Source organism: Lagopus leucura, unplaced genomic scaffold (genome assembly GCF_019238085.1).
Source record: "Lagopus leucura isolate 7727_CA_CO unplaced genomic scaffold, USGS_WTPT01 Super-Scaffold_100001, whole genome shotgun sequence".
Classification (NCBI taxonomy): domain Eukaryota; kingdom Metazoa; phylum Chordata; class Aves; order Galliformes; family Phasianidae; genus Lagopus; species Lagopus leucura.
Window position 1 is genome coordinate 13,958,467 of NW_024962262.1, and position 9,030 is coordinate 13,967,496.

The 9,030-nt window shown below is 41.3% G+C and overlaps 1 protein-coding gene across 6 annotated transcripts in view; it reads left to right on the plus strand.

The window, feature by feature from the left end:
* ENOX1 (ecto-NOX disulfide-thiol exchanger 1) overlaps positions 1–9,030 on the plus strand; it is a 365,715-nt gene that overhangs the window by 107,538 nt on the left and 249,147 nt on the right. For 5 of the 6 annotated variants that reach the window (XM_042867022.1, XM_042867020.1, XM_042867016.1 and 2 more), the window contains one exon: positions 3,523–3,600. The gene's annotated coding sequence lies outside the window, so the exon portion shown is untranslated. Of the gene's footprint in view, positions 1–3,522; positions 3,601–3,911; positions 3,980–9,030 lie in introns of all 6 variants that reach the window. The other variant, XM_042867019.1, reaches the window with a different exon arrangement.

Genomic DNA, 9,030 nt, shown 5'->3' on the forward strand with positions numbered 1-9,030 from the left:
AGTTCCAACCCCTCTTCTATGGATAGGGTTACCACCCAAGAGATCAGGCTGCCCAGGGCCCCATGTACTGGCCATGTACTTCTCTAGAGATGGAGCATCTACAGCCTCTCTGGGCAGCCTATACCAGTGTCTCACTGCCCTCTGAGTGAAGATTTGTTCATAACAATTAACCTAAATCTCTCCTTTTTTTTTTTTTTTTTTTTAGTTTAGAGCCATTCCCCCTTGTCCTGTTACTATCAGACAGTGTAAAATTCAGTCTCTCCTATTTATAAGCTCCCTTCCAGTACTTGAAGGCCAGGTCTCCCCGGAGCCTTCTCCAGGCTGAAGAAGCCCAGCTCCCTCAACCTTTCTTCATAGGAGATGTGCTTCAACCCTCTCATCTTTTTCATGACTCTCATCTGGACCCACTCCAACAGCTCCACATACTTCTTGTGCTGGGATCTGGATGCAGTACTCCAGATGAGGCCTCACAATGGCAGAGTAGAGGGGTCAATCCCCTCCCTCTCCGTTCTGGGCACCCCTCTTTTGACACACTACAGTTGGTCTTCTGAGCTGCAAGTGCACTTTGTTGACTTGTGTCCATCTTGTCATTCATCAGGATCCGCAAATCCCCCTCCACAGGGCTGCTCTCAGTTCTTCTAACAATCTGTACTCATATGGGGATTGCCCTGACCTCAGTGCAACGTCTTCCACTTGGCCTTGTTGAACCTCACTAGGTCCATGTGGGCCTTCTCAAGCCTTTCCAGGTCCCTCTGGATGGTGTCCCTTCCCTCTGTTGCATCCACTCAGCTTGGTCTTATCTTACAGCAACTCTTATAATTGCTGCTGAAAGAAACGATGCTCTCTGTTGGTCCGGAAAATATCTGAAAATGGCGCTGAATGTCCTGGCAGTGGGATCTCTTTAGGGACTAGCTTCCAAAAGCTCTGGAGATACTTCAGATGTAGTCCACCCACTGTAGGAGACAGGGTCACCAAATCTGTTGCTGTACATCATATCATGCCCTGTGGGCAGACCCAGCTCTGTGGGCCCTGGTGCATGGCCAAGCTGCTAAACCATGAACTTCAGAAGCATATTTTGTAAGTGATGCCTTGCAGCTACCTTAAATGTGAGTTGTTTGCTTGGATGAGGTGCCTGTGCATTAGGTAGGATGAAGCTGTGCAACAAAACATCTTCCTTCCAAGAAAATCCCTTCCTGTAGGCTAGTCTTTAGTCATCTCCGTAACCTTTGTCATCCTTCCCTCCCTGGGGAGTCTTCTGTGTGACCTCTGCTATTCTACCAAGGCGTGTCATAAATTATTATTCTTTTAAATGGCACTTAGTCTGTCGTAGTGGCTGCTAGCCTTGAAGATTTGCAGTCTACCCTGTAATTTTGAGAGGAAAAAAAATAGCTAAGTGACAGAAGAAATATTGTACTTCACGATAAAACTACTTTTGTGTTTGGTTTTCTGCTCAAGTCATTCATATCCCTGTCACTTACCTCATTCAGGTCAAGGGCTTGAGGCAGAGCCTGGGCATAATATTTTTGGTCAGACCAGTGCATCTGAATATTACAAACATCTGTAATTTTGAAATTGAAATGAGTGTGGTGTTAAATCCTCAGGCAAATAACATAAAAGCATAATAGATTATTCAAGTTTGCATTTCTTTTGGAATGCAAAACAAAGCACTTTTTGCTCGTTATTCCTGACATTAACGAAGCAGCTAACACAGAAGGAGCTGCTCCTTATGGTTGCAGATTGGATCCAGATTCTGCAAACTTTATAGAAAATTCTGTGGACCTAGGAGTTGAAATAATAAAGCAAAAATTAATCAGCCACACATTAAGTGTGAAGCGTGGAACCAAACATCTGCAGCGCTCAGTGGATGTCTGGGCAACATACTTGTAGTGCTGCTTTGCCAGCTTACATCTGGAGTGGTTCATCAGAACAGAACAGATGCTAGTGTGAAATAGGTCATCATAGCAGCAGGGCACTAGAACAGAGATATTTCGTTGTTTTTTTTCCTAGCAGTAACAGCTATTTCCTTTTATTCACACCAATTACGAAAATGTTAGCCAATGCAGTATGAATGCGTGTATTGTGACAAGCCAATGCTCTTAAAGGGCATCAAGGTAAAAGCCAACCTAACAAAGCTTCGACGAAGCACTCCTTTCACAGGGTAGACCAAGTATCCTTTAACAGACGTGGTGACTTTTTTTGTTGAGATGATGATTTGTTTTTCCTGCTTCATTTTTGCATTTTAGTAGAGATGTTACTGAATGCCTTCTTGGTGGCAAATGCCCGGAAGCAGAGATGCTAATTCATAGGAGTTTCATCAGTCATTTCAAAGGAGAGGTCACACAGATAAGAAAAATGAACAGTACGCAGTATGTGAAGCAGTGACATTCAATGAGTCCTTGTCACTAGCAGCCATTAGCATGCAAGCCTGCTGCTATGTTTCAGTGCTTTATGTGCTTTTCTTGACCAGGCAGGGAGCCTTCGGAGCACTGTAGCAGTTAATGCCATACAAGTGATTGTTTCTTTCTTGAATGCCTTATATTTTTAGTACCATTTAGATGCTTCTCAGTCCCCCTGTGCATCTAAAATTTTAAAGAGAATCAAAGAATGCATAATTTATATCTGTCCCAGAGGTGATGGAGTGACTCAATGATATCTGTGAAGGGGATGATTTTAAATTTCATGTCTTATGCAAGAGGTGGTTTTTACATGAAAACTACAAAAACTGGCCTCGGGGATACCCAGATAATTATCCTCATAACAACGGGTGTGGATTCCAGGGGGATTATAGCTGAAAGCTGTGGTGTATTGGATTTATCCTTGTGTATCATAGTTGTCATAATCAAAAACATAGCAACTCATAGATCTTGGGGAATCTGACTTGTATTTTGACTTTGAATAGCAAATGCAGGAGGTGTGAAACGACAGGTTTGCCTCGAATCCGTTGAAGAATTCATGCAAGATGTAAGACATTTGTTTACTGCTGAAATTCTATCCCTGGGTTAAAGGAAAAAACAATTGTTTACTGATGTTGTGCAGAATCCATCAGCACATGCTTTATCGCACAGCGCAGTTCCACTAGACTATTTCTGGTTTCGTTTACCAAAAGCCTAGAAGTGCCATGGCTAGAAATAAATGTCTGCTTCTTTGATATGTTATATGTTTGAAAATGCACTTTAAGGTCTGTATTACAGACAGTTCAAAGGGAATATAAATTGGTGTAGTATTCTCTTTTTTTTTTTTTCTTTTCAATCCAGTCCCATACATTCATTGCTTTTTTATCAGCACTGTTTTCAATAACGTGTCTTTTAAAAGAACTTAGCATTTTGTATTTTATTTAACTTTGGCTTTGTTGTATTTAAATAAATGTTAAGATCTTGCTGCTTCCGTAGTTTAAAATGTTTAGCATCCTCTAAACCAATTCTACACTGGCTTTTAGCATTGTGTATCCAAGGAGACAGCTGGTCTTATTTTTTTCTCCTTTCAAAACTCTCTAGGTTTAACGGCTCTTTCCACTTCTTGCAGGATTGGCCATGAGAATTTGTAACGTTCCTTTGGAAATACAGTGATGGGGCTACTGAGAAGTTACCCTCTGTTGTACAGGTCTGTAACCTCTGCTGCATTCTGACTATTTCAGCATGTGGATTCCTGTGCTGTTTTCTTATCTTTTTTTTCATCTTGAATGCATGCAAGTCAAATGAAAATCTAATTTTAATCTGGAGCAAGTGTTGCAGAGAATGATTTTGGTTTCTTTGCAAAGTGTTTAGGACATAACTCTATTCTGTTACCGTTATATAAATGCAGAGCAACCCATTCATCTTTCCTTTGAAGTGAACTATTACAGCTTATAGTGTTGAACTGCAGAAAGGAATTGAGCCTGTAAGTCATTTTCACATCACCACTGTGTCTTTCAGTGTGTGCTGGAACTGCTATACTCTGCAAAGCCCTGCGGTCGATGCCTCCCACCCAGGTTGAACGCTGTGTGAGTGGCTGTCCATCAGCTATTGCTGGGGATGTTTCTGGAGGCACAGTCAGCTAAGATCAGCAGAATAGCTGGGGCTTTGGGGTCAGGAGGAGCTCAGGTTCATGGAAAGTTTAAGAAAATATATTAAAAAAAGAGTTGATACTTAAGAAACTGTAGGAAGGACATAATAGCAATGGCTTGATTCCTATGGTGTCAGCATGGCAGGGAGTGTTGAGAAGCCTGTAGCTAAAGCTGTGTCCTTGTCAGCCAAAACAATAGTGCTTCGATGCACAGTGGCCTACAATCACAATGATTTAGAGGATAGAATACACTCCCCTGCATTTCAGTGTTTTTTTCCTTGCATGTATGTTATAGAGAAAAATCTGATTTTTTACTGCTTTTGAAGGTAGCGCAGAACAGTGTTTTTATAGACATTTTGTCAGAGAAATCAGTGAGAATCAACTTCTACATCTACATAGTCATACCCTGTGATCAGAGCACAATGAGGGCTTGTGAGAGCTGTGTCTGGCCCTAAATAATGGTTTTCAAAAATGTTCGTGTTTGAATATGCTCTGTTTTGTTCTCTTATTTGCCTGACAGCACTGTGGGTATAATTGCTTTTCTTGTTGCCTCTGTGCAGTCACTTAGCATTCCATTAGTCTGTATGAGTTCTGTAGGGAAAGTAAGGAATAAAACCCAAACCAGATGGTTTTAGGGTAACAGAGGTATCCAAAACTACCTTCAGTTTATTCTCGGGCATTATTATGAGTTGGTAGTGCCTTTTAATGTGACCCCAGCTTCAAAATGCCTTGGAGACTGTTTGAACCTAGATGTAAACCTTACACATGACTACAGCTTCTGTAATGAGCAATAGTCCTAGATCGTGCCAGTTGAGATGCTGCAGATACAGATCTGATCGGGATGCCTCAGGCCTGTGTTGAGTGAAAGCTCTGTGCTCAAAAATAAGTAGCTTCTCAGAGTAATTGCACAACTGTTGAATGATCTGTGTCCTTCTAAAGCTCTACGAATGCACTGTTCTTTTCTTTAATGATGCTGTCCCTCTGGGCAAAATTTCTGTTTTTCTTTGGGGGCAGAAGGAAAAAAAAATTGTAAACACTGAAATGTGCTCAGGATAAAGGGAGAAAACTTGTTGCACGTTTTGGCATTTGGACTGTAAATCCTTTATGAACAGCAGAGGCAGCCTTATAAAATCTTCCTTTCCAGGCTTGTCTGTGAGAGCTGTTTGAATCACAGCTCACCAAAGGCTTCCAAGAGCTGCAGCTGAGTTTGCTGAAGTAGAGCATGGTTGGGCCTAATGAATTTGATACAAATGCAGCCAACAGCTGCTCTGCAATAAAGTTTAGGCAAGTTGTTTATCTAAAACACCTTTTAGAAGCTTTCTCTTTCACAAGTCTGATTCCTGAAAAATAATGGCTTTGAGATATACATACAAATTAGCATTGCATCGTTTAACACGAATACGATATTAATTTGATGTATGTGCAATTAGATATATATTACCATGTGGCATGAAATAGTTGGAATACTACTGTGCTATAGCTTTATTATAATACAAAGGAAAACAAATTAACAGGAAAGACATTTCTTCTGAGAAAGAAAAACCATGTGTAATTTCTCACTGGCAAGTACTGCTCCGAGGCACTATCAAAAGGTGTTACATTTAACCTCTGCAAGAAATAGATATTTATATCAGTAAGAATGCTATCGCAGATGCATTTTTCATATTGTGTAGTTAAAGAGCAATTATACAGCAGTTGTCTGGATGAAGGCTGAACTCACCTGCACTCTGCCTGGGGTCTGAGCGAAGCTGCTTCTGCAGCTGTGTACGTACCTATTGTGATACTTCTCTGTAGCATCTGGTATTGACATTGAAGCAGAACAGGATACTGGTCTAGCCAAATAATTTCTTTAATCCAGGTCAGCTTTTTCCATTTTTCCCCTGACTTCCACTGCAAATTTTGTATACTTTTTTTTTCTTGTAAGTATCTTCCTGTATGGTTCTTGTTTTCTTAAACTTTCTTATATTTCCTGCTTATGATCCCTTGTACATTCTCTAGAGAAACTTCCTTTTCCCTTCTGCCTTTGTTGTTTATCCTTACTTTACTGGAATTTTATTCATTTATTTCTGGAGTTTCTTAAATTTTCCTGTTGGGTCCCTAAATGATGCACCTCTTCCAGTGACTCTTAGGTCTGCTCAAATATTTGCACTTGACACTCTTAGGAGGAAATGGGTGTATTGGTTGTACAGTAAGCAGAAGAAAACCAAAGGCAGTGTTAGGCAATGGGCTGTGGTGTGGGATGGAAAAAATCCTCATCATCTGGATCAGCCCCTCTGTTCTCTTCGTGTTGTGGCCTGCTGGCCCTGTGGTCAGCCAGGGCTGGCTCTTGGTGGGGTGTGAGTGCAGGGAGCACCTCTCTGTTGTACTGCTGCTTCTTGAGGGTATTTTAACAATTATGAAAACACTAAGCTGTCAAAAGTCATGGTGGGAGGTAGGGAGAAAAGAGGGGAAGAGCCTAAGGAGAGCAATTCTCTATGAGAGTGTGTAAGCATGGCAGCCATACATTTGATCTCTAACCAGTGCTGCATGCATAGCTGGAGAGCCCTCCTGCTGCTGGCTGTGTTAGGTATTCCCGCCTGCCTCTGAGCTATGCTGCTGGAGGGACCAGGACCTGATACCTGTGGGCCCCGTGGGGGCTCAGCTCTCTCTCCCCAAGCTGAAAGTGATGGACTGGATGCTCAAAGTGGTGTCTGCATGGAGGTGAGTGGAGAGGAACGTGGTAGGTCAAGGCACAGACCAGCAGTCTGAGGGGGCAAACAGGCATCTGTTTTCTCTGTGCACCTTATGTGCAAATTACCTGGGAGAAAGGAAGGGGATGCTGCTACCTGTAAATGTGCCATATGTGCATTTGATGTATACATCTGAATTATTGAACAGATGGAAAACAAGTAGTCTGTTAACTGGAGAAAATCTATAAGCTAGATGCTCAGAGAAAATGTGGCAGAATGAAATGGGAGGATGGGGAAAGTAAATCTCACTGATCTGTCATGGAGGGACAGTTGCATTTCATTAGAAGAGAAAACAGGATGGTGAGATTGTAAAAGTTAATGCATCCAAATAATGGGATGTATGTACAAACTGACTAAAATGCATATATGCACTTTTTAAAATTTGAATGATGGTTCAGAGTGACCATGCAACTCTTCTCTTTTATTACCCATATCAGGACAAGGGGCACATGATGGTTAGAAAAAATAAAATGACAATTTGCTGACCTGAATGAGAGCTGTGACCCTAGCAGGGCTTCTGCAGGACAATGGGATAAGTATGGATGCATGGAAAATGAACAACCAAGAGAACAGAGAGACCTTCCCATGATTTTAAGTTGTTTCCAAGCAGTTCATGGGAATGGCAGCAAGTGCTTCTTCTGTCTGAGGAACAGCCCAGTGGCATCCTGAAACACCACCCTGTTGTTTAATCACAGCTACTTCCCAGGAGAACAGGGAAATGGTTGAGAGGCTCCTGCAAACTGCCCTAAGTGTCTATAGACTTGGATCAGGAGAAAGGTTCTTTACTTGTCTCACCTCATTGCCCATCATCTTACGTTTCAAAGTGGCAATTAGTTAATGATCTTCGCCTATCTTAACTCGTGTGGTATGCCATAAAATAAAGGGTGATCTTTCGTGCCAGCAGTTGAGAGTGCCCTGGGGACACTGAAAATCATCTGGCTCATTTGCTTGTGTTGCAATCAAGATGTCTAAATCATCTGTGAGAGATGTTTACCTGATACATGCTTAAAACAAACACCACCACCACCAAAACAAACAAAAATGAACAACAAAAAGAACAAAACCCCTAAACATCTTCCAGCATGAATATTTCAGTTACTCTTTTTATAGTCTCCTCCAGAACTACACAACCTTTAGGGGGTATTCCTAAAATCCAGGTTATGCTTCCTTTGTTCCAGATTAAGCCATTTGGTGTCTTATTTCTTGTGAAGAAAGGGGAAAGCTGAATGTAACTTTCTTTATAGCTGTCTGTTGAGTATTGAAAGAAAGAATGCCTCCATCTTGGAGCTGAAATGTTTATTTATTTATTTGTTTTTCAGAATAAGCAATTGTAAAACCTGCAGATACCAATTTTAAAACTTCTGAAGGATTTCTTTCTTCTTCCAGTGTATCTGCATCCCTCTGTGTGCTGTGACTTCTTAATTCAAGTGCAAGTGCTAAGAACCTGGAAATCCTTGGTATGACTGTCAAATGCATAAAAATTATGTAAAATAAGTCCAAAGTTTAGGAGATTGATAACTAATGGTGGAAGTGTACCCTAAATTAAAGTGGCTCCCATCCTTATCTTACCTCAACCTAGGTGGAATCCCTGCCAATGTTTTCTCTCTCTTCTATCCTTTAAATTCTTCTCAAGTATGATAGTAGGTAATGAATGACATTGTTTGAGAGACAATAAGAGTGGAACTGATAGCTCTCAACATATGGATAACTACACATCTTGCACCTTTTCATTGCCCACATTCTGGCTGCACAGAGATATGTGAACAATGGATGAGGTGAAATTGTGGCTGTAGCACATTTCAGAAACAATGATTGTTCATTCAGGTCCCTTCAAAGGAAAGACAGCAAAGAACTGCTAAGTTTTCTATCACTAGTGTCCTCAGAAGAATCAATCATGTGTCATGAATAATAATAATAGAAGGGGGAGGACAGCTGCTCAGCCAAACATCATCAATATTGACACCTTCCAGGAGGAGTAATCAGTAATCCCCTTGACCAAAGCAGGTGTCACAGCAAGATAAAAGTCATAAACTCCAGCTCCAGCAGGAACCTGTTGCCATAGACAGAAAGATATGAATTGATTTCCCTTTTGAAAAGATGTTAAAACATCTTCTCCAGTTGAGAGAAGGAGAAATCCACTGTCCCTGCTACTGCCCAACTCTCCAGAAATGACACTGAAACTTACAGTTTGTCACATTAAAAAGAAGGGAAGGGAAGGGAAGGGAAGGGAAGGGAAGGGAAGGGAAGGGAAGGGAAGGGA